Source organism: Gnatocerus cornutus, chromosome 6, assembly GCF_029298725.1.
Source record: "Gnatocerus cornutus isolate USDA-ARS CGAHR chromosome 6, icGnaCorn1.1, whole genome shotgun sequence".
Taxonomy (NCBI): domain Eukaryota; kingdom Metazoa; phylum Arthropoda; class Insecta; order Coleoptera; family Tenebrionidae; genus Gnatocerus; species Gnatocerus cornutus.
The window spans coordinates 10,125,396-10,151,230 of record NC_142238.1 but is presented as its reverse complement, the minus strand read 5'-3'; the positions used below and the strand labels follow the sequence as shown (position 1 = coordinate 10,151,230).

Below are 25,835 nucleotides of genomic sequence, written 5' to 3'. Positions count from 1 at the left end.
AAAACATTTACTTACTGCAAACTCTTGATAGCCGAAGCTGGAGATGAATGCACCAATATCAGTTTATCCCCGACACCGCCGCTTTCAGTCTTGCATTTGCAATCGAGATACTGCAGACATCTAAGTCTTGGGATAAAATATCGTGCGGCATTCTTCCCGAACTAGTTTGCAAAGTTTTATTAAATTGGATACGATATTTATACAATTTTTTCGAGCGGGGAGTTGTTGATTTATTAAGGCGGGATGTTTTAAATAATTGCGCGAGAAGTTTAGGGTGTAAACACACAACTTGCGGGAAATGACTCGTCTCAACTTTACAAACTTCAGGAAAACAAGAATTCCAAGATAATTTATTTCCGGTTGAAATTTTAATGAGTTGATTGATTGTGTCAAAAGTCGATTTATCTAAAAGGTGAAAGTCTCCAAAGGGTTGATTTATTGAATTCACATTCAGCGCATTTATTATGCCTTCAGAATTAATAAAACTACAAAGACTTTGCCGGTGATAGTAAAATCCAACTCACTCCGACATTCAATTAATGCTTGTCAGGTTTAATTAAACTGCTACATTTGTTAATTGTTACATTCCGACCGCACTGTATTTTTTTACGTTTTGAGAGAGGTAACGACCCCCCAGCTCGATTTTACAACACGCGCGGTCCATATTTCACAATTATGTACTTTATGTCTTAAAGAGCAACGATAAGAAGGAGAGACGACGTTTCACTTTGAAAAATGAGTCTGAATGCACGGGAATTTAATTTATTTTGTTTCGGCAAAAAAAGTGCCACCGGAAAGGCATTGGCCAGTTGGGATATAAATCGTTGAAACCGGGATTTAAAGCAGAGATCAATGGGGAAATCTCTATTTCTTTTATTGGGGCATTAAGGTAATAAGAGATGCAGTCAGAGCAGTGCCGGAGATTTCCGATAGTGACACATCAGGTGCATGAGACTTTTCGGCTTAAGCGGGAAAAGCAGGGGCGGATTCCACGAGATTTATAAAACATAAAATGATATTTGAACGTGGAGAGAATTTTGATCTTTGAAATGAAAAAGTGTCAGCGTGGAACGAGCCAAGCAAGAAAGCTGTAAATTAAAAAAGAACACACTTTAATCCGTACCGTTATAGTCGAGCCAAATAAAAAACAAACAGCTATTTATTCGTATCTGGTCATTACCAGCAATCTGAAGCAACAAGTCTTCATTATCTTTAAAAATAATAAAAGTAAGACTCCGTTTTTCATTAGCACTGTGATATTTGTACAGTGAAATTTTCTGTTTATTCTTGTCAACGAAAAAAACTTATTAACTTTGAACGCTCCTCAGGTAAGCATTGTTGGTGAGTGTTAATTAAAAACAGTTATCAAAACTTAAAATTTCGATCTAAGCAAACATGCACTCCAGAGATTTGCTCGTTATCCTGCAACGATAAAATTTCAATTCAAGTAAATGTTCCTTCCCGTTTGAATGTCTTTAAAAGCGTCACTTCTTAGGTCCTCGCGCCTAATTAGAATTGCAGTTTTGATTACGGGTAGCTCCCAAAGCGCTCAAATTTCGTTAGATACTATCGCCCCCTCACAATCACATCCTTGCATGGTGCGTCGAGCTATACACTCACACAATGGTTAGCAAAGGCGACATCTGTGCAATTATGTCTTGTTGCAAGTGCCTCCTTTATTACAAAACGTCTAGAAGCTAAAAGAAAACCCCAGAAAGTTTTTCACATCGCAAAACCTGTCCGAGTCAATAATAATCCAGCAAATAATCGCATTCCCCCGTTAGATAATAATAGTGGTGGAATCGGACAAATATTGCTTCGTCTCCCCTTCCGATAGAATTTGAATGGTTTTTGGCAGAGCAAGGAGCATGAAATGATTCGAGGGGACCACACAATCGTGAGTCAACGGAAGGCCAACATAGTAAGATGTTAAATTGGGTTTTCTGTGTGAGATGGAGTGCAGGCGAGCGTAATGCTAGGTATGAATTGTAATAGATGTGGGGTCAGGTGCGGACGCTTTCTGACAAGATGACTGCGACCGCTAAAACCGCAGCCTCGAGGGCCACCTGTGAGAGAACTCAATTAGCCATTTCTAAATAAACATGTGTACACATGCTTAACACCTCACCTGACCCCCAGCGATGACAAGCAATATTTATTTCCGAAGAACTGAATTGAAGAATGACGCAAATTTGTAGAAGTAGTATCGATAAAACAGTCTTTACATCGGACCAAAACTTTCAAGGAGTATAAATTCTGAGTTATCGTGGGCTGAAAACTGCATAAAAACTCATCCCTTGCGACTTTAATCTCTTATTGTTGAGACATACTCTAATTTGCTGGCTAAACTTGGACTGTACTTCCACCTTTCGTTTATCTGTGGATTTACGACACATGATTACTTTCCAGATGGTGCAAACTTATGAACACTTCCACACATAAAGGGCAATTGTGGAAATATTTCCCAGCGGAATATTCAGAATAGCAAACCCACTATCACCGTTGAAAACGAAACAATGCACTCTTCCCACCCTTAAATCAGAAATTCGGATGCAAAACTCACTCGCTCCCAGCCATAAATTTGCAAATTATCTGAATCAACTTAAAATTACCACCCCTCGTACAAGCCTTTGCACTACGGGCTTAGAAACGTGCATCAAATTTAGAGTTAAAATTATTAATAAGCGTAATCTATGAGCAAACCAAAAGACATAAATCTCACCGGACGTTATTAAGACTAATTAACGCAAAGAGTCAAAGGATTTGAGTCAAAATAAAAGATAGCGAGATGGGTGTAAACAGGAACTCTCGATACATATTACTCAAATATCAGTTAATTAAGATCGGAGCCAATTCATCATTGTACATACAATTCCAGGCGTAAATCATGTGGCAATGTGCCAAGTCGGTATATTTGACAATGTAAACTAAAATTATCGATGTTGCCCCCTTCGCCATATTTATATCAAAAACCCTAAAAATGATTAACCGTTTACGCCGGACCTGTTTCATTGAACATTTCCAGAGGTTCGACGTGCTCTTTATCGCACGCACTTGTCGGGTTTCATGGTCTTGAAGGACCAAATGCTAAAGGGCTAAATAATGCTCAGAGACCGTTAGTTGGAATGGATATGGGGCCACATCCCATCACCGTTAGTAGAGCAACTAACACAATATTTGTTCTATCTCTTGATTGGTATCGTATACAGGGTGAAACCGCTCAAATTAAGCAATTATGAGTAAAAAGCGTGTTGGGCGCTTACTTTCGTGACTCGATAAAATCGCCTCTTTCAACGGAACACTCTTAATTGGGTGCCATTAATTTTCTTGATATAATAACGGAGAAAAGATAGAAATGACATTAGTTGGGGTGAGTTTTTTGAGTCTGTTCGATAATGGGTACGATCTATTAGCCATTTTGTCGTGATAAAGTCACTCAAATCTAATCTTGCCACTTACTTTTCATTAATCAAGTTGACCCTTCTGTGATTCAATAACAATTCAGGAGATCGTTCGTTCGATGTCGATACATTTGTAATGGAAAGGGGGTGAGTCACAGAACTGTCTATAATCTGTTATTAATCCACTGCTGTGGATATTAGTTTCTCACAAAAGAAGGAAAAATAAAGACGTATTGACACAACTATTATTCTTGGACGCAATATTAAAACGCCTCTACGAAACCCACGAAAAGTTCAACAATTAGTTTTAACGAGTTTCATAGCTCTAAATGGTGCAAAACTCCGAATAAAACAAAATATGTTAAACATAACTCGTAACTGGAGATAAACCTTTGAGGGAGTGCAAAGTGTATTACTGCTGCGTGGATGCCGTCTTTGTGGAACTGTAGGCAGAAACTTTATTATCTTGAACAAAGTGATGAAAGGAAAACGATAAATTGAACAAGGAGATCCTTTATATTTCAATTTTTTTCCTTTCCACGGACGAATCCAGGATACCGAATTAATTAACACTCGCGGATCTCATATCAAGTTAAAACAGCAGCAGGAACAAAACACTGTGTGAGTCAGTTTTTTTGGCAGGAGAGTGATAAAAATGATAACGATTATTATGCGAGAAAGGACACAGTTCCCTAGGGAGGGGTGGTTTGCATTAATGGCCCTCACATTCACGCCCGCACTATCCTGCGGTCCATACAGCCGCCTCCAGCTTAATTTGACTAATATACACTATTCGTCTGTATAACAGAGCTGCTTTGATAGCGTTAATCGTGCCGTTTCCCCGGAGCAAGAGCAGGGGAAACAAGGATAGTGCTAAAGTAACTGAAGAACAGAATGGTGAATAATTGAATACTAGGAATAAGAGCTAAAAATCAAGATCTCTCATGAAAGAATTTGCAAAAGACAAGACAACTAAGTGGGTACTTGAATAACATGATTTATGATAATATTTTCGAAACGGCCTTCATAAGCTGTATTTATGTTATTCATAAATGTCAAGCATTGCGGAGTTTTCACTTCCTGTAAATAACATAATTCAATCATAAATATCCGATAGGAGTGACAGTCCGGCAAAAGATACGCCAAAATTACCATTAATTATATAATTAATTTAAATTTCATTATGGAGGCAAAGTAGAATAAATGAATTATAAATGTGGCAAAATTAAAAAATCAATAAAAAATCTGCAAGGTGTTTCTCGGGCAATTACCAACCTGTCAGTTGAGCTTTGGAACACGTTATTGTGACGTTGTGGAGATTAATGGCGAAGAAAGTACAAAAACCACATTTAAATAAATGTCAACAGGTTGCCAGTTAGACCGTAGTCTAGATCTATACGAACCCACACATGCGAAATGCTAAGATTGTTGTTTTTACAAGTACAATCATATATCATCGAGAATAAGCTCATAAATGGCTGACGGAAAAAATGTCGATAAACGTCGTTTCCCTTTTAAAAAAGAGCATAAAAGATGCTGCCCCCTAATTGGACTGATGTGTCAGGATTTCCCAAAAATAAGTCCTTGTGATCGCAGTTCTGAAGGCAATTTCCCGATATACGCTTTAAAAAGGATAATTATCCTGATATTTCGATCTCAAAGACGACCGACACGGTTGCTCGTTTAAATAGTTATTGATGATGGGTTTTCGGCATTCGTGACGTTATCCAATATTTCACGGATTAAAATGAAAAAGTGTAAGTCTGTAGATTAAATTGTTAGTCTAAAGACTTATAGAGCGACAGGCTGCTAGTTTCCTGATAAGGAGTAAGTAGCTGCACCGTCTCGTCCGATAAAGAAATTGCGCCCGCTATTCTATAAAACGGGATAATAATAAATTATATTTGGAATCGATAGAGATATCGACTTGTGCTTTATGTACGAAACGTGGAAACGACCTCAAACATATTTTCATGTCCTCGGGGAAACGCGAAATACATTTTTTACGATAAATTCAAACGTTACAAGAGCTGGAGGGTCAAAACAATTATTTGAGTTCTGTAATTTCACCACGTTCGACACAACTGTACTGATTTTTTTCGATCCCTTTAAAAACCGTAAGACTATGCTGTGCGAGTATGAAAGAACTTAATTCGACAATAAAACCAGGAGGTCGAACAATACCAGATCCGGGCAAGTATTTGCATAGATGGTACCATAAATCGTGACATGCACGTACTAACATACAAGCAAACATTACTGACGTATGGGGCAATGAGATGGGTGTATAATTGAATTTAATACTGAATGAGGTATCCCTTTGTGAATGGAAATTTAATATCCCGGGGGCAGTTCTTTATAAACGCGGCAGACTATGACGAGACACCTGTGTAGGGTCTTGACGAAGCCATACTGGATTTGCTGCAGAAAAAGATATAAGCGCGATGACGCGACGAGAAGAACAATTATACATTTTTTAACACCAGAGACCGTCTTGTCCCGGAACTGACTTTACTACAGCAGTTAAAATGATAACATGTCATGAATTAGGAGAGATTGACATCCGCATTGGCCCGTCAAAGCTGTGGAAACTAGAACAGTCCTAACAATTTTTACTATAATAATAATCCAGAATTCTAACCGTAACTTTTTCTGCAACCCTCCTCGTCACTGTGGTTTATTAATTCAGGGCACAACTCGTGCAATCGAGCCAGAATTTATTATTCTCCTGCAATATCCATCTTGTTCGACGTCTGCAGTGCAGTTCACGTAAAGAATGGTATAAAAGTGGCAAAGAAACTACCGTGCAGTTGTCAAAAAGACAGACATGTGAGACGGCTGTAAATTTAAATTTAGTTGCTCCCAAAAGAACGATCTTTATGAAAAGATAAAATTAGATCGTTTTTTAATGAAGCTGGTTATGACAGTGCCCAGGTTAAACATATAAAAGTTGGGACCACTCACGGTTTTAACGACTTTAAAATTGTTCACACATGTAATTTGCACGTCAATATTTTACATAATAAAATACGGTTGATGTTGTAAAATTCTGGCGTTTTCAAGTATAAATCGAGTGGTGAAAATTAATTTGGGTCTGATCGATTCCGTGAAAAACTATGATGAAAAATCGTCGCCATTGTTAAGGAGGTGATTGACGTTAAACTCAATATAAATCACAACGGATGTGATGGGGTTCTTTGTTGCTGTAATAACATGAGGTTATCTATCCCGTTTTGTAAATATAAATGTGATTATTTGCGTCATGTAGTGGAATATCTAACCCTAGCAATTATAAACAGCCCGAAGCCCCATATTAAAATGAACCATCGCTTTGTGGACGAACGACATGTTTGTGCAAGCCTGAGGCTGAGCACTCGACCGTTAACCACTTGTTATGATCCCATTGCCCAAGACGCGTCATTTTTCGCAACGCCCAGTATAACAATCGCTTTAAAACGGGCCTTTACTGCGCTGATGAACAAAAGAAGCTTTGCTTGGTAAGCATCTTAGTTAAAATGGGTTGTTAGAAAATAATTTTACTTGCAAATTTCCCTTCACAAAGGCCGATAATCCATCTTTTGTGGACTATTTATATGGATTTATAGCGTGGCATCGCGGGGAACTTTAAAAGGCAAGTAAGTGGATTCTTCCTTTGAAAGGATCATGGTCAGAGTTTAATACGGGATATTTTACGCATGAGTTGCTCAAGACTCGACTCTGCAATCTATTTTATTTTCATCGTTAATTTCCTGTGGAAGAAATATTATTGACCGGCTTCAGCTACCTCCACGATGCAAAATCGATTGCACCGCGGAGCTTTTACGTATAAGAGGGAAAATTAACTCAATTTGCGTCCCCTCAGTGTCCTTGTGTTGACCCAAGGCCGTGAAGAGGGGTGAAACACAAAAACAACAGTTTTCAGATCGAGCATATGCATGCTAAGAAAAAGATTCCAATTAATTAATTTATGAGATAATAAAGTGATTCCTAATGTTGCTAAATTACTGAATTTTAAAACATGAAATGGATATTTTAACAATCTTCTCTTTTAAGTCGAATCCAGAACTTCCAACAGATTGTTAAACTTTTATTGGATTAATGCTCTTCTCTGAAAATAAATCGAGAAAACTTAATTAAATGGAAGTTCGAGAGAAAAAAGTCTAAATTTTGTTGACCAGTTTAATAAAAATCATTAAACCTAAAATTCGACTTTGAGCTCCTTCATAGGGTAAATTTCCAACGTTAATAGTTTAAAGCACCGGAAAGTCGGTGGAATAAAACGGTCAAAATCCCTGAGGAGACGGTATGATGTCCGGACAAATCCGGTACAAAAGCTCATTTACGTACATTACCCATCGATATCGTCGAAATCCAGCAAAAATCCGGTGTTTACCGTCCTCTTACAAGTAGCAATAAGCACAACCGGAGCGAACGTCCTCAGAACGTGAGTCGGAGTTTGTCGGGCCGGCAACAGCAGTGACAGTTTCTCAGATAGGGGCGATATATGTGGCGCACGTAGAGGCCCTCGGATGGTTCCGACGCGCCCGGAATGGCCAACCGGAAACGGATACGCGCTCCGGGCTGCCGTAAAGATTTCCCAATTCCACGATTTTTCGGACTCGACTTTATTACCGGAGATTCTTAACTTGTGTACGTTCAATTATTGATGTTTCCAATGCATCGAACGAACTCTTGCAGGTAGGAAGGTTTTGTTGCGACGGCAATTGACCTCGTTGCAGCCCGTTTGGGAATTATTCAACTTCTTTAACGGATCCCCGAGGACCGAGTTGGGAACAGAACTACAGAGGACGGATTATAATGACGTTCGGTACTTTGCAGGTTTCTATTTTATTGCCGGCCGAAATTTAAACTAGTAGCGTGCAGAAAGTTATGAAATTGCGATACATTGTTCGTAAACACAATGTTGTGTGTAATTTTAACGTAAGGCTACGTAAAGCTTTACAAACTTTTGTTCTTGTTCGCAAAAAAAATAGCTGTTGTAGCTGAGTTCTCAATTGCTATAATAATGAAGTGTGCAACTAACTTTTACATGCAACTATGTAACACATGTAACTACTGGCAAACAAACTCGAGAAGCGATTTATTAATCTACAGTTTTTCACAGTTTGATAAACAACCGAACTTCTAAATTTGGAACAAACGACGGCCATCCTTGCTGATAAACATTATCATTACTCACACCAAACTTTAAAGTTTGTATTAGACTCCTCCATTTCGAGTAATATCAAAGTGCATTATGTTTTGGTGTAAATTGTTCCATTGTAGTGGAATTCTAATTGCCCCACTTGTAACTGAAGTTCCATTGAAGTTTAACTCGCCTATGCAATCCTATTATATCGAGCACATCCTACACAAGCAAAAACGACTTTTTCCAAATCCAGTAATAGGAAGACAGATAAAAAGCTCTGTACGATGTTCCAGCACGTAACAACGAGAATTTTTCGAAAAATACTTCGCACTGCTGTCGCATAAGCCTAATAAGAAAGGGCGACTGGAAGCTCGGAAGCTTTTAATCAAAGAGACAAGGCTCCTTGGGCCGCCGTTTCGCTGTCACGACGGATGTCAAATGTCCTGACATTTGTATGGTGTGATAATAATCTCTCCGACAGTTTTAAATCCACTTGCACTAGTTTTGCATGCATGAATTCATTCCAGGGGAATTAGGCTCATTTATCTCGGGACTCTCTCATTCATTAGAAAAATTATTCACAACGACGCGCTCTGATACAGTATTTTCGCTGCTATTCTAATTAAATTTCTAGAGTTTGATTAGAATCAAGGGCGGGAGGAAATGTTATTTATGAGCAAAAGGAAGTGGGAAAATTCCACAGGAGTTTCTTTAGTGTGGGTGCGCTCTAATATGGCAAATGCGTCAAATTATCTAAAATGCGCGATTCTGTTCAACCAAACCGTAAAAAACTCTTGATGGTTTTTCTTAATTTACTTTTCATTTCTCTTGATATCCTTTAAAGCCCCAGCGACGTCTCTTGCATTGATCATATAGACAATGTCCTCTTTTCCAGTCCCGGATCCATCATGCAATCTCCGGTTTCATGGCGCTAATTACAACGACTACAGAATAGCTTACGATAACTGTTACTGTTATTGCGTTAATACTGTCGCCCGCCTTTTAATCGCCGCCACTAATGCACTCACATCCCGAGAATTTCTGACCGGCGACAATAAAAAGAATTTATTGATCCCCGTCCGCACCGCCGACAAAAATTCGGAAATAGTGAGTGAAATTAACCATCTCCATCGAGACCGGTAGTTAATGGTGGAAAGGAAATGGTCGAATGATGCGCCTTGGGGAGCACTGCAAATGCAACATGACAAATGAGTCCGGGAAAGCAAAATTGTGTTAGTCTCGACCACAGTTGCACCGAAAAGAATGAGTCTTTCGTTGCGAATAAATCGAAAATATCACGTATTTGTATTGTTTTTAACAAGTCTCATCTCATTCGCACAGCTTTGCTCGGTCAGCACGGGTCGAATCGTGCTCGGAGAAAGAATTCCTTATTGTCATTCTATGAGTTTGTGGCGCGAACTTCGTCTCTGTTGTGATATATATTTGTTTACTTTTCTCTACACAATTATTTGTTACCATGTCACGTGGACGGTGGAGTGAACTTTTCAGTGCTTTTCGAGAGTTTCAACTCGCATTTATGACTTTGATTTGTGGAATAGTAATGCCAGAGCTAGATCGATAGTATGTTGCTATTTTTGGGAAACTGCAAAAGGAGCGCAAAGAAAGGGAGCACCAATTACGCGTAATCAGAACTTCCGTCTCGACTGAATAAACGATTTTCGGAATTGCCTTCTTTATAAACAGACTACTTGTCCTCATTACATCTATTTATTTGTTGTCTTTAATTGTGCTTTTAATTAATTTTATTTGCATCTCGTGTTTCGCTCCATCGTCTCATTTACATTTTGTTTGTGGAGTCCTTTCTGTACTTCTTGTAGCACAGATAACAAACCGACCAGAAACAAGAGATATCTCGCACTAAATAAGTACCTACTTCATGCCGAGACAAGAAGATTTAAACCATCAATTTATTTATTTCCAGAATAATAGAACCTATCAACTATCTGTTACATCAGAATAAAAACAAAATGATGCGACAAACTTGAAAATGCATTGTATCGAAACGAGAATATTGTTCCTGCTGGAGCTTTGGCTCCCTAATAAGCACTAAACCGCCTATTCCAGACCCGTATCCTCCGAAACCCACAAAGAAGCACCCGAAATGTAGAAGGATAAGTACTCTTCGGTCGATGTTTTAAGGAGGTGTTAGGTCTTCACAGGCTACTCAACGCGTGTCTTATCAGATCTTGTCTTTCACGATAATAAAAGAGACATCCAAGTGATGCGGACTCAATCTGCTTTCAACGGACTTTGTTTTCCATAACTCGCTGCTTGCAAAAAACCGTCCTTCCGTTCGACGTAATTAAAACCTGGTGCGCAAAAAAGTCGCATCAAAAGGTTTAATTTGTCATAAATATTTTTAAAGTTCCTTTAACTATAATCTTCAAAGGGCTCCGCTTGTAATTGTTGGATTTGTCTGCCGTCTAGACGCAACGATTAAAGCTGTGGCATACAGGTGCTTCATCACAATGTTTGCTAAAAATATTAATAACTGCCTGGAGTTGGACGACTTCCGAATGTCGTAATAATGAGAGGAAGTCGTAAACAACGACGTAAATATTTTCTCGGCGGGAGGATTTTTGGCAATTGTGTCCGAACATCTTTGGGATATCGTGCTTGATGGTATCGAGGATTATTGCGTACTTATGTACGAGGAGGAGGTAAATCAGATTAATACCCACTTTCGGGTGTATCGCCATTACAGATAAGAGGGTCTGCTTTATTGGATTGTGGCAGACGCATTTGATAAATTTATAATTTACGATCGACCGTTGGAGAGAGTAGTCATTATTAAAAAGTAATGAGGTTCTCTGGGTCAAACGAAGTCCTGCAAGGAACCTACCAAATTTAATTTGCTGACAAAATTTTTAAAAATATCCACCAAGTACAACATTTTAAAATCAAAAAGAGAAGCATTACACGCGTGTGATAACCTAGAGACTGTGTAAACAATAACGATCTCATAAATTGTCGTCACGGATCTAAAATTATTTTTGTAATCCAGCGCGGCGGAGTGATAAATTTGACCATAAATATCATTTGAAGTCGAAAAAAAAGCGACGAAATTGATAAATACGCTTCCGCTTTCAGGTGGATAATGTGTAAATTAAACGTAGTTATCTTTGCCAGCTGTCGCATCAACAGTCAGAAGAAGAATCGAATTGGGGCGGCGATCCATTTTTTACTCAGCTACTTATCCCTATAAACTTGACAAATGACCGATGATATATCAAGAGATAATCCAAATAAACTATCATTATGATACCGCCCTGCCTTTTCGATGCCTGCTGTCCCTTCACTATTGTCTGATAGTTTGTCAAAAGGGCACCACAGTTTCGAAATTTCGCGATTGCAGATCGTACATTATTCTGCGTACGTAGTGGCTTTTACATCGGTTGATGCGATGGCTCATTTTATGTATGCGCTATGAATAACAAATATATTTCCTTTTGAACACAATTTCATTACTGTGTGTGTATTCTCTATTTTCTGCCGCCAGGATTACTCTATATCTTACCCATTTTAAACAATTCGCGAGGGGGTTGCCGCCCGTGTTTAATTACATTACCGCATCCCTCCAAGTCTCCGAACTCACCTGAAACAAAAAAATCCCGTTAATATTACAATTCAAACTGCTCTTTTTTCTAGCGCCCATAATTATGACGATGAAAAGGAAAGTGGAATCGCAGGGACGTGCTGCGAAATTTGGGTTGGTATGCATAAAACGTACATATTGACGCGTAAAATCACTGGTTTTTGTATGGGACATCTGCAAACCAAATGGCGCTGCGGTCGTGCAGGCTGCATACATGTATATCAAACAGTTGGGATCCGTGATAACAATATTTTTATATTATAAATTATGCCACGCAGAAATTTTGCTTCCAATTAAAACTTTTAGAACCGAACGACGACAAAAAAATAAACGAAGAGTTTTAGGAGCAATAAAAGGGGGAAAGAGATAGTTAACTGAGATGTTTCAGTATCAAGGAAGAATATTAAATAGGACTTTGTTTCGATGAATTAAAGAGCAAAAAATATTCCAGCAGGACCACTAAAATTAAAAAGTAAATAAATTACATTCATCAGTTTAATGTTGCTCTTGTTAAATAACACGCAGTGTGTAATTAATTAATTTTGTAAATTGAAAATTAAATTAGCAATTGTACAGGATGAATCTAAATTGGGCTGACAGACAGTACTTGATTCTAATAACGGAAATAAAAATGTGTTATTGTTCATGGATGTACATGACATATTCATGTTGTTTACTTTTCCGTCAAAAGAAATAAAGAAAAAAATGTTTAACAATCGAATGTATTGCTGTAATTTCTCCGATCATTTCAAAGTAAATAAAAAGACAATTTCTAGTCAATTGGTCATGAAAAAACAGTTTCAACTTTCCCATTTCCCGTCTCCTGTTTGTCTAGATAAAGTCATTGTTATGATTACCCACAAATTTAAACCTTGGACTAAATACAAAGCTTTACTACCTCACATTTCCTAATCTCGTAACTTAAAGTCGTAAGTCTCGAGTAGCTCTTAAACTCTTCGTGCGATGCCGCAAAATTTTAAATACCATAATATTTTGAGTAATTAATTTTCATTTCGCAGATAATGTTGTCAAAACTGAAAAACTTGACATTATTAACCAGATTCTCAGGATAAAATATTGTGCGAATAAAATCTTTAAACGACATTTCTCCGAAACTGAAAATTTTCATCGCTCTTATTAGAGTCCCGAAGCGGTCGTTTACGCGAGATAATTAAACGTTGTTTATCATTCAAATGAAACCGGAAAATCCCTGAAAATACAGAAAATGGAAATGATTGTATTCAGACGCCGAGTTAGATGCAATTTTATGCAATGAAATCTACCAGCACCTGATAAATAAACGTGAATCTCCGCGAAAACTGTGAAAACAGGTACACTATTCTGTCGTCCAGATCAATTTCAAACAAACCTGAAAATGTTTGTACACAGTCCACGTATTGTTTTCATTCCGTCTTTATAGTCGTGCATCAAAAAATGTTTATTTGTATTGTTTTATAGTCGGTTGTAATAACAAAGAAACGAATTATTTATTTCCATCGAAGTGGAAAATACCAGAGTGCCGATTTTATGCTCTCAGCTTAATTCAACCAACAATAAAATTCCACATACAGACGTAACAGATTTTATTCGTCGTAATTTCTCTATCAATTTAATAATACAACAATCGCACGAGATAAAATTTTATTGTAGATAACTGATTTCGTCGAGAGCAGTTTCCGGAACTTGCTCATTTTTTCTTCCGACAGCGAAAGATATTAACCCGAATTCGTTGCACAAATGAAGTTTTCTATCCCAGGTCAGCTGCCAACATAAATTTCACTTTAAACACACAATCATCTGGCAGGAGAACGGTTTTCGTTCATACAACAGTAAAATATGGCTTTCATTCGTCCGGATAAAACCGCAAATAAAAATGTACACCGTTGGAAACAATAAACGTTATTCCGAAATAAAAAGTCTGTTTTATAGCTGAATGTTTTAAAGTGGCCAGCAAGACGACGCATTTTAATGTTGGCGAAAATTCGGTTTCAGATCCTGCAAAAATTAGACCACTTATTTCCCGCTCGTAATGATAGCTCGCAGGAATTTTTCGACAGGTCTGTCGTCCTGTTATCGTATTCATGCCCTGAAAAACGCCGACTTTTCCGTCATTAAATCCAGAAGAATGTGGCGCTAAGGGTGGAATAAAGTGCAGTCTTCGCAGCCGCAGAGGACGATAATGATCGCGAGTTATGAACGTTAAACAATTACAGTCTGGAGTTTCGGGGTGGAATTCGGGGAATTCAACGCGTAAAGAACACCCAACAGAAAATTTTATTTTCATTACGTTGCGTCATACGAAATGAATATATTAACGAACCTGGGGGTAGTTTCACAAACACGTTCCTCTCCTTAAAATTCAATATTTATGTCGGCCAAGTTACATAATAAACATGCAGTGCATTTGGAATTTATAATTTAGTTAACTGTCACCGGTTCTAGGAAATGCTCTCATTATAATGACACTGGATAATGAACGTGAATTTCCCATGCTCGTTCTGGGAATTTCGAGCTGTATTGTATAAATCTTGAGAAGGTCGAGTAAAAGAGAAAATAGCCGTGGAAATGGTGAGACCAAGTTGAAAAAAGAAATGTCGGCTATATTTGAGTTTGGCAATGTTGATTAGTACACCCGATAGATTAGGTACTTCGGGGTAAGTAAACTTGTCTAACCTAGAATAGTATCATTTTCGCCGGTTCTTACTACAAAACGGATGTAGATAAGAGGGGGCACGCAATAATTACCACGTGTTCTTTTGTGACTCTCTTCTCTGATGGATAATATTTTAAATGAAAAAACACTACCATTTGTAAATCAACCCACTGGATCGTCACCTTCACCCAGAATTTAATGATCGCTTGACCCGTAGCCTGCCAAAGGTTCAGACCTCACCCATGGTGGTATAATAAATCGAAACGATTTATCTCAGTAAAAAAAGAAAGAACTTCTATAAACACATCAAGCAATACCAAAGCTTCATTAATCAGGAAAAACTATGATATATTAGTCGTATTTAAGTAATTTATACAGCACTACCGACCTACCAATCATTAATCAGAAACGATTTATTAATTACTCGGTCAAGCTGTTGCGCGTACGTGAGAACGTTTCCGATCCAACTTCTGGTCATTAAAGAACAGAACGCCAACAGGCTGTAATTTAAAAATCAATTGGATGAGAACAGCGCGACTTAATTTTCCAGGTAACGTGTTAACAGCAAGGTGAAATTTTTAAGAAAACCCACGACTCTCGTACAAAACATAAATCGAAAGTCTTACGGAGCTGCAACGACAGTTATTTCATGCACACCTTTTTTCCTGTGAAAACATGAAGGTTTAAAGAATGTCTTTGGGACTATCGAACGAGCAATACTTTCTTTTATTTATTTTATTCCTGCTACCACGTTACACTGACCTCCATGAATGCAATCGTTATACTCCTAATTTACAGCAGTTCTGCGACGAAATGGTCATAAAATTCTTAATCAAACTAATGTCATAATTACCTCCCGTTCTTTTCAGCCACACACCCCAGCTATTAAATAAAACGACTGAATGTGTCCACCTGCTGTAATTAGTGCCGGTGCAAATGAGCTATGTCCTGCGTTCACATAACGCTAATAAACTGCTCTCATGATCCACGATGCTAAGTGCACGTCCTGCTTGATTGCAGGAGAAACCTGATACAGCAGATGAGCATTTTAATAAACTTCAATGCTTTTTTTTCCTCCGCAATCCTCTTAAATACGATTCGCGATCTTGTTAGGTTGTATTCTCCACTCTACCTTTGATTTGATCTAACGTTAAAGTGTGGGAGTGTCTATTCATTCGTTCGTGTCAATATTTACGGTAGCAGAAAATTAGAGGTCGCTTTTTATGATTACAGGCGATTGAAAGAGACGATGTTTGGATATTAGATTCAATTGGGGCTCACCAAGCAAACACGCCTTTCATTACTGTTAAGCAGAAAAATTCAGATTATTTAGTTGGGAAAAATCGGTAACTAACCGCAGGAAATTCTTTAGAGCAAAGTGTCTCAAACTTTGATCCGTTCGGTCTTTTAAAGAGAAGTGACTTCAGATCGTTGAGGACCATTAAACGGTTCATTCAGTTTTACTGTATCGATTCCAAACAGAAAGGACTTTGGAAAGTTCTCAGATCCTCAATAAATATAAATTTTCAAGGATACTTCCATACCTGACGTGATTCTGATTGATCAACACGCAAATTCTAATATTTATTTGGTGTTGAGCGCAAAGGGAGCTGTATAAACATTTTTCGGTGTAGCGAGAAAATTGGTTATAAAATTTCCTCAATATAATTTTTCTTTTTTAAGAAAATATACGAGTGTATATTTGTTTTGGTATCGGATTATTCCTGCTCCTTTAAATTTACTGGATCCTCTGGGAAAAATTTCGCAGGGCGATAACACATTAAATCATCCCCACAGAAGCTTAATTAATGTCTTAACGTGGGTAAAACGCTAATTTTGTAACCCTTTAAGAACAAAAAATTGTATTTAAATAAAACATGCGACATCCACCATAAGCCACCCATGAAAATGTTTAACATAAACAACATAAAATTTTATATCCACACATTGCTGTGCACCCTCATAAACCCGCTCAGCAGGCCGCTTCACAAATTGGTTCCATGCACAAGACGTAGCAATAATTCGGGCCACTCGAACATACTGTCGATTTTATTGATCTCGTTAACATCTCGGGGACTAAATTAATTTCGTGTTAACACGTCTCGGATTCAATCGATCCATCAAATGCGCAAATGGTGTGGCCGTAAAAGTGAGTAGCAGTTTGGTTGGCGAAGGATAACTACTGCTCCAGTTATGAATTATGTTTGGAGGAAAATATTCGACTTCTAGATAGTCTAGGGAGTCTAATTTTTCATCAACATATGTGAGTACCGTACTGAATAGTCCGGACCTGCGATAATCCGGATGTCGCAGTAATCCGCATTAATTTTTGTCTTTATACATAAATGTTTCGTAATCCGGAAATCTCACTAAACTTTTAAGAAATTTCAACCGGTGACATCCAGTTAAATAAATTGAAAATAACATGTCCCGCTAATCCGAATTTTTTGATAAGTTAGATAGTCTTGATCCGAATTAAAGAGATACTACTGTAAGTATTTAATGAAATTAAATGTAGGATAAAATATCTTGATTTCACCATGAAAAACACTCGTTCTTAATTCGAATTTAATTCAACATAAAATTACATGACTACTCTTAATTCGTTTCCCACAACATTACAACGAACTTTAAACGTTGCTTGAATTGACGGTTTCTCAAACACTGAAACCAAAATCATAAGAAATAGAAAATTTTAGGCTAGATCCAACTTAATACAGTGGTAGATTGATGATCCGCGCCACATATTTCCTAGTTCTTGCCAGTAAAAAAATTGAATGAAATCTTTAGATTTCCATAAAAAGATTCCGCGCTAACATTTTTATTTGATTGAATTATTGTATGATGCTGATGTGAAGTTTAAATGTGGTGTCAATATTTGATTGTCGAATTTAATTGATTTTGCATGTAGGCTCGTAAACAGCTTTGTTTTCACAACCGTTATCGGAGCATTTAGTACTGCAAATTCATTTTTCTGTGGTTCTCTAATTGCATTACTTTTAATTTATAATTCAATTTTGGAATAATTAGATGTGATTTTATGGCCTTCAGCCATGTCTGTATTTTCTTGTTTGGTAGAAAAATAATACAAACAGGAGAGTGAAAGCGTCCAAATTTATTTTTTGATAAGTCCCCATCAATGATGCAGAACCCTTGTCGGTTTAACAGAGCACCGGGAAGTCTTTATAATCGTAATAGGATTAAATGTGCTGGGTGGTGGCAGATCCTATCAACAATGGACAGTTTTAGCAACTTCATTCGTTATCTGTTCTATATACATGTTGAACAAAAGACTTGTGTAGGCCGGATTAAGACTAATGAGACGTTCTCGAGATTCTGTGATTGCATTATAGTTCAAGGACTTAATGATAAACATTCGTCTGCATTATCAAGCCGGCAACTCGTTTGGGGGCAATTTCCTCCACTTTAACCGACAATAATCCAGCAGTAGTTTGCATCTACCGTCGTACGACGTAATTATTTAATTGAACACCGAAAAGTCCCGTCATCCGAATTAATGGAATCTCACGCTTCTTTAGCACTTTCACAAAAATCTCGAATGAAGATCCATGCCGTGTTTAAGTCTTGGTAATTGAAATATAAGGCGTGATAGCACCTCGCGTGCCCCCGCCCTCAGAATTATCTCTTGATTTATGCTTCGTCCGTATCTGTATGCACCAAACGAAAAATTAATTTCGTTCCGTGAAAGAAGCGTTCTAGGATTTACGGGGCCACATTTTAATAGTGAGTTCGCACTGGTCATAAATAATCCCCTGCATATATCCTTGTGCATCAAATTACCCCGCACGAGTTTAAGAGATACGTGACCTAAGTCTATCACTGCAACAAATTGGACACGTTCGCTTGCATTTCGTGTTTGATTTAGACAAATCAGTTTGGCGGATATACCTGCAATCCAGACATGCATATCTAATAGTTACAACACTTTACTTGCCGCCTTACGTGTTGTTCGGAGGAAATTTATTAGCACCGACCCGAGAGAAGCGCGACTGGAAATTCATCTCCATCAATCTCAACCCTTTCACGTAATAAGAATCTGGAAGAATGCCGAGATTAAGTCGACGAGTATGATGCCAACAAATCATCGCGCGGCAGGAGCTGCAATATGCAATGGAGACGTCCAAAAAAGAGGAAATTACAAAAATTTAACACATCTTTGAAATAAGGTTCGTTAATCACAACCAGAGTCTTTCTGTCACGGACTCGTTTATTAAAGGGTTCAGAAAAAGAAATTGTCAAAGAACAAAATCTATATGCCGGAGGAGCTCCGAAGTTCTCGTTTTTTCAGGCGGATAAATCAAGACTATTCTAATTATTATTAATAAAATTGCTAGTCGTCTTTGTGGTTCCCAAGAAGGCCAGGAATTTCTCGCACGTTACCGTAAATCATTTCCGCCCTGTTGACCACACATTCGCTCACGACCGCCATCCAAACAAAGGCATCAAACTCAATTATTATATGACCTGCAATTAACCCAATTATCGGATTACACAACATTCACAGTCGTGGTTTCTGATTTAATTCTATAAATCAGAAACACATACACGAAACTAGAATAATAACTGCGGCATTCCACATGTTCCAGTAATTCGGTTCGGAGGCACAGAATTACAATAAGTCATGATATGTCCGCAGCAATGTGTACATACGTGGGCAAAACGGAAAAACGTGTACACATATTTGCGAATTTACAAGAAAAGTTACGACGTTGGCTCCACACCTACCTAGAAATTACAAGTACCTGCCGATCGTAAATCGTCGCCAAGTATGCAGGAGATATGAATCATCGCTTATCGTCTAAATTAGAAATAAACAGTTTTTTTTCCTGCTGGCTTAAAATTCAGCAGGAAGTTGTTCGAGTGGTCTATTACGTGCCCGCGAGTGTTATTACATGGTGATTTTTACCCCTTCGTAACGAGGCATGTTCTATTGTTGTTTAAAATGAAACCGTGTTCTTAAGCTAATCACGTCCGCAAAGCAATAAATAAAAGTTAATTACTCGTTGTTCACGTGTATTATGCACAAAATTTCCGCCGACAAAGCCCGTTAATAATAAATGTGAAAATGTTTGCCACGGAAATTGGAAACAAAAAATGAACGTATTCAGATTTTCATTAAACGAATCGGCAAGGTACGCCGAGTTCTGAATTATTTGGTAGCCACAATTGGTTCAAGTTCATTCGTTTGATATCAATTCAAAATCAGATAAATGCTGATTAATAATATCTGATTACACGTAGCGATTGATGAGGTTTCTCTACCACCCTCTTGTAACTGTATATAGGGTGAATCAATAACTGCTTTCAACAAATTTAGATCAATACAGCGATAGCTTTAAAAGTCTGATAATTTCCCAAATGACTGCCGCTTTATGGCGAAGTTTTTTCAGATGATTTACTCTTTTCAATGGAAACTGAATTATTGCCCAAATTGCTTTAAAAAATCCATTAACTAGCGAGGTCCACTGCTAGTTACAATTTTCGACTCGATTCTTCGATTCCACCTCCGGCAATTGTCCGATCTTCGCCACTTTCCCTCGTGTATTTTTTTAATAAGTAATTTACAAGAAGGAGTAAACTTCGCCTATAAATTCCAAAGTTCTTAATCCAGTTTATTACAAACTTTTATCACATTATATTCCCGGTATGAATAGAAACTGGCGGAGCAGTAAGAGCGACGGCAGCGCCGTAAAAGCCGCCGGAGTATCGGTTATTTATCTCAGACATTTATCGGTCGGGTTTTCCCCGTATATCTGGTCGCCGGAATGTGTCGGGTGTCGCGAACTAAGCTACAAATCAACTTGACGCCACCGAGACATTTGTGCTTGCGGACGGCAGGAAAAGCTGCAGGCAGCCTACACCACTCTGAAAAATGGGGGAGCAAAAGTGTAGTTATGAAAACCACGTTTAACAGGAAGTTTTGCTGAATGGCGTTAGGAGACGTATTGTGAATTTTACTGTCTTATCGCGAATAACTCGAAAACTTATATAATTTCAAGCTTATTGCGATATATTGCGAGATTTCATCTCGTGACAGCAAGAGCGGAGAAGAAATGCAAACTGGTTTCTAGGATTATTAACGTGCAGCAGGAACGGAGTGGAAGACGAAATTTTATGTATCCTTCAGTGGCGGAAAATTATTTTACTCACGTTTTTTATTCCTACTACTTTTAATTTCTTTATTACATTTAACACCTGATGGTTGATATCGTCTCATCGCCGCTTTCATGAAATTTCAGTACTTCCTGCTCACATTATATTTATTGCCAGTCTCTGATGTGAATGAATCTTCCACAATTTAGCTTTATAACGAAACTTCAAAGGGACTATTAATTTCAAGCGATCAAATGAAATTCATCGTCAATGACCTTCGGAGTTAGAGTTCATGTCTTGAATTAAAAAATAATTCCTTTGTTGCAGTCACTGAAGTTCAAAAAGCACTCGACCTGAATGCATACTTTAAAAATTTCCGCAAAAATTCTGTTTTTTTATAAACAATAATTTCAAACCGCTCATGCTCGTTCTGAGCCAGCAATTTTATTCCATAAAACAAAATACTAAAACAAGACAAAAATTATTTTTAACAGCAACAGCGCCGATGGCAACAAATAAACTTCAGTTAACTTTACAGCCCCAACTTGAAATTTAAATTCGATGGATTTTACAGTTTTTTATTACTCGTTTGTTATAAAGGTATAACTTAATTTAGCCATCGAAAATTAAAGCTACGGAAAAATAACGAAGAAAAAAAACGATTGTCTTTATCGTCGTTTTGCATTGTGTGGTCCTGTCTGTTTTAATTACGGAGTAATAGGATACAGCTGTGTAGATCTGGGGTGCGATTCTCGAAACGGTGCACATAACTTGCGTACACCCAAGTAGTGAAAAGTACGAACGAGGGAGCGTACTCGTATTCTCCAACCACTCGTAGATAATCGTACGCGCAAATATGCGAGTGTTGCGTTGCGAGTGGGTATAAGTACTCGCAATGAGATATTGCGAGACAAAAATCTAGGAAAGCTCTTGACTGTTGATGGTATCGTGGCGCTAACTGTCCTGTCAATAATTTCCTGTGACTTTCAGTTTATAAGTTGATCAAGTTTAATTTATTAATTAATTTTTCACGGTACTGTGTATAGTGGGAAAACGTTTGAGTACTCATGACAGTTATATTTGGAGGAATAGTAATGTGCTACCATTTATGGAACAGCTACATGCCCAGGGACACAGATCGTTGTGGTTACTAGGTGACTCTGGATATCCATTGCGATCTTACCTCATCACTCCTTACGAAAATGTTGAACCAAACCCTCCATATGCACGATACAATGAACGCCACAAAAGTGTACGATCACTGATTGAACAGTGTAACGGGGTGCTGAAGTTACGTTTTCGATGCCTCCTCAAACACAGAGTTTTACACTATGTCCCAGAGCGTGCATCGAAAATCATTAATGCCTGTGCGGTACTCCATAACATATGCATTAATAATAACGTACCTCCAGAACTAGAAGACTTCAACATTGATTATGGTGTCTTCAACCAACAAGCAGAAGAGCAACGCGAGAGGAGGCCTCTGGCCGAATTAAATGAAGGAAGAAGGCACAGAGAGTTGATTGTTCGTAACCATTTTATACATTGATTGTTATTTTAAAATAAAATTGTTTATATTGGTAAAATAGAATGTTTTATTAATATTTTTTCGAAAACCTAACTACATATTGTTATAAAAAAGTAAGGAACGCCTGAGAAAAATTTCCTGTCAGAAACGGAAAAAACAAGTACTTAATTAAAACTACTTCCTAAAGAGTACAAAATTGAAAATTTCTCATATTCTATAGAGCTTCGGTTTTTTTCTTATAATACGTTTCAATTGCCACAACTTCCCTTTCATACAATTCTAACTTTTTTTTTATAATATTCTCTTTTTAATTTGAGTTTTTCTTCTACTTGAGATGCTAATTTTTCTGTAACCGCAAGCGAATGATCTAGTCGTGCTGTAGATCGACGCAAAGACTTGGACTTGGAAACTTGGACTTGAAGATTATGCTGTGATGATGGTGGTGTCATATGATGAGTTGGGAAAGTTGCTAGAGATTCTCTATTTGGTTCAGTCTTACTATTATGGTCACATTCTATATCAGATTGCATAGGTGTTAATTCTTGCTCCTCATTAATTTGAACTGGCTGACGAAGTGTAGTAAGTAACAACTTCTCTGGCAGTTCTTCTGCTGTTAGACTGGGAACCAGTGACTCCTCCGTACCAGGATGACCTTCAATGACAACTTCTCCCAAAAGATTTATTACACCTTCCTCAAATTCTGTCAGCTTTTCTTCATCCTGACTTCCCCCGCCTGTAAAATGTTTCCCGACCGCTTCGATTCCATGTTCTAAACAACGAAAATGATATTATTTCAACACAAATGTTTTAATGCAATATAATTTATTACTTACACAATTTTTTGCACTAGAAATCGTTTTTGAGTTGTCAACACTGACAGAATTACATCGTTGTCACGTTTCCACTCGCACCTAAATTTACGTATGCGAACTCGGTTGCGAGTAGCACTAGGTGTACTTCGAGAATACCAAAATTTATTGCGAATCGCAATTTTCCACACGCATTAATTCGTATACGCATTGTTGCGAATAGACTCGAGAATTGCACCCCTGGACCGCAACCATATCAGATTATTGGCATTTTGGCCCAAATAAACCCTAAGACGACGACAAAGCAAAGAACACAATAGTCTCTGAATCTGACAATTGGAAAAAACACAAGACGTTACAAATACAATGCAATAAAGTGTAAAGCTTGTGAGCATGACACTTGTCAGAGGATCCTTTCAATACAAGAAAAATATCAAACGCAAATGTCTGCTTGTAAACAAGGGGTGTCCTGATAGTGAATGCATGTGTTACGGCACTATTCCTGTAAGCCGGTTGATTAGCTACGATGTATATAATTCGTGTTTACCTCTCAAATACATGCAACAGTTTAGAACTTTATGATTGCTTCCTGGGGTTCCGCGAGCAGTAAGCAGGCGCCTGTGTACCTCATAAAACGCTACAGGCCTTTTATATAAATACATAAAATAAGAAATTTTATGACTTTTGCAACGAAAAAAATAATACGTACCTATCAAAATTTTATGAAATTCGTATCTGAAGTGGGTACTTAGATGTATTGCGAAATGCTAACTGGACTGATAGGGGAATGTTAGATGGTACACTGAATGTCCCAATAAAAAAGGGAGGATTTGGTTTTATAGGAAGGTCTCAAAAATATATTGCCGATATTAGTATCGGTGGAGTGAGATTTTTCTATTTTATAATAAACGGTGTCTATAGAAAACTTGTTTGATAAAAGCATTGTCGCTCTTTGTTAGTAAGGTATGGATTTCAGTCCACTTTGCTTGGATGTTCCAGAAGCAATTTTCTAAAAATTGCATTTCCAAGCTTAAAGTTTTCTAAATATCGTAATTTAGCCTCAGTTCCCCCTTTTGTTCGCCGTTTTTGCGGCAGCTTTTTGTTAGTATGTGAAAGTTCGTCGGTCTCAGCTTGTGCTCCCTTGCCATAATTTCCTTTTCATACCTCTATCGCCCTTTTCCGTCGCCTTGTATATTAAGACAACATTCCGCGTAGTAAGTTTGTGCGATTTTGAATGCCCTTCATAGATACCAAGTCGATAATAAATTCTCATATTGGCTTAGGCCCCGACGTTCCCCATATTTGATAAAACAAGCCGACATAAATTTTCCTTGTGCATAATAGAAATTTCTGCATTTCCCTTCATTGGCTCCGATATTTCCCCGCTGACTTATCCTCTTTATTGACAGAGGCACCCCGCTTTGCGGAATAGAAAACAGGCCTTTATATTATAATCGACCTGTGCACCTCCCCCCCTATTGTTTTCACGGACGAATCGCAATTCTCTTGATTAAAATTCTTTAATTTCAAACGTCAATCACAGGAGGTTTGACTGTCGTTTCATACTTATACAAATGTGCCGCCTGCCACTCGGATTATTAGATTTTTCGTTTGAATAAATAACTCGGGGTCGAAAATTAAACTGTTCCTCACTTCACATGTGCGAAGTTTTGAGAAATTAAAGGCAATCTGCATAACTAGGCGAATTCCTGCTGGCGCACATTAATAATGCGATTAGAGGTAACAACGCGTCGGTTTTGTACGAAACACCTTTAGATTTTCAGAAATCAAGCGAAATGAGGTGATTTATCAAAACGTGTGGTTTAAAAAAATCACGCTGGGGTTGGAAAAAAGTCGTTCTAGACGCAGAATTTTAATACGATGATTCTTATCGAAAGCTACAGGGAAATCGGATTTGCTAAGCGATTCCCTACTTAAAATTGGAACACAACTTAATGCCTTAATGCATGCTATCATCTCAAATCCAAGCACTTCGATTAAATCGAGAAGCACCTGCGAACGCTCAACCTCCATTTTATTGAGAATTAGAAAAACCTTTAGAGAGCACAAGAAATGACTTCCCGGCTAAACACTTATTGCGCTCTTTTTAATTCCTGAAATTTTGCAATGATTTATGATTTGCGCCAAAATTAAAATCACCCCCGCCCTGCTTAACCGGATTAAGCCCCGACTGCAAATCCCCCGCTTGTTACCTGTGAGATGAAATTAATCGACATCGTATCATTTTAATCGATGTTTGGTGCCACGTATATTTAATAAAATTAAAATAATTACTGCAAGTCAGTAATTTATATCGCCTCCCCTTCATCAATTAAACGGAAGTCATGTTTTTTCGCGGCCTCCATCATTACATCATTACGAAAAACAGTGTTCAGAACCAGGAAAAATCGAAATGATGGCGTTATAATAGCTGTGTCGTGTTGGAGTTATTATTTAAGTGTCCGCTAGCAGAGGCATGTAAGGTTTTATGCCTCTCATTAGCAACACTATCGCACGCCCCATCGGCTTCATTAAATTCTGATTTTATTGATACCATTAATCACA

The 25,835-nt window shown here is 37.9% G+C and overlaps 1 protein-coding gene across 3 annotated transcripts in view; it reads right to left on the bottom strand.

Annotated features, from left to right (window-relative positions):
• The window catches only part of LOC148172751 (uncharacterized), a 114,935-nt gene that overhangs the window by 36,498 nt on the left and 52,602 nt on the right, over nt 1-25,835 (bottom strand). The window lies entirely within an intron of this gene.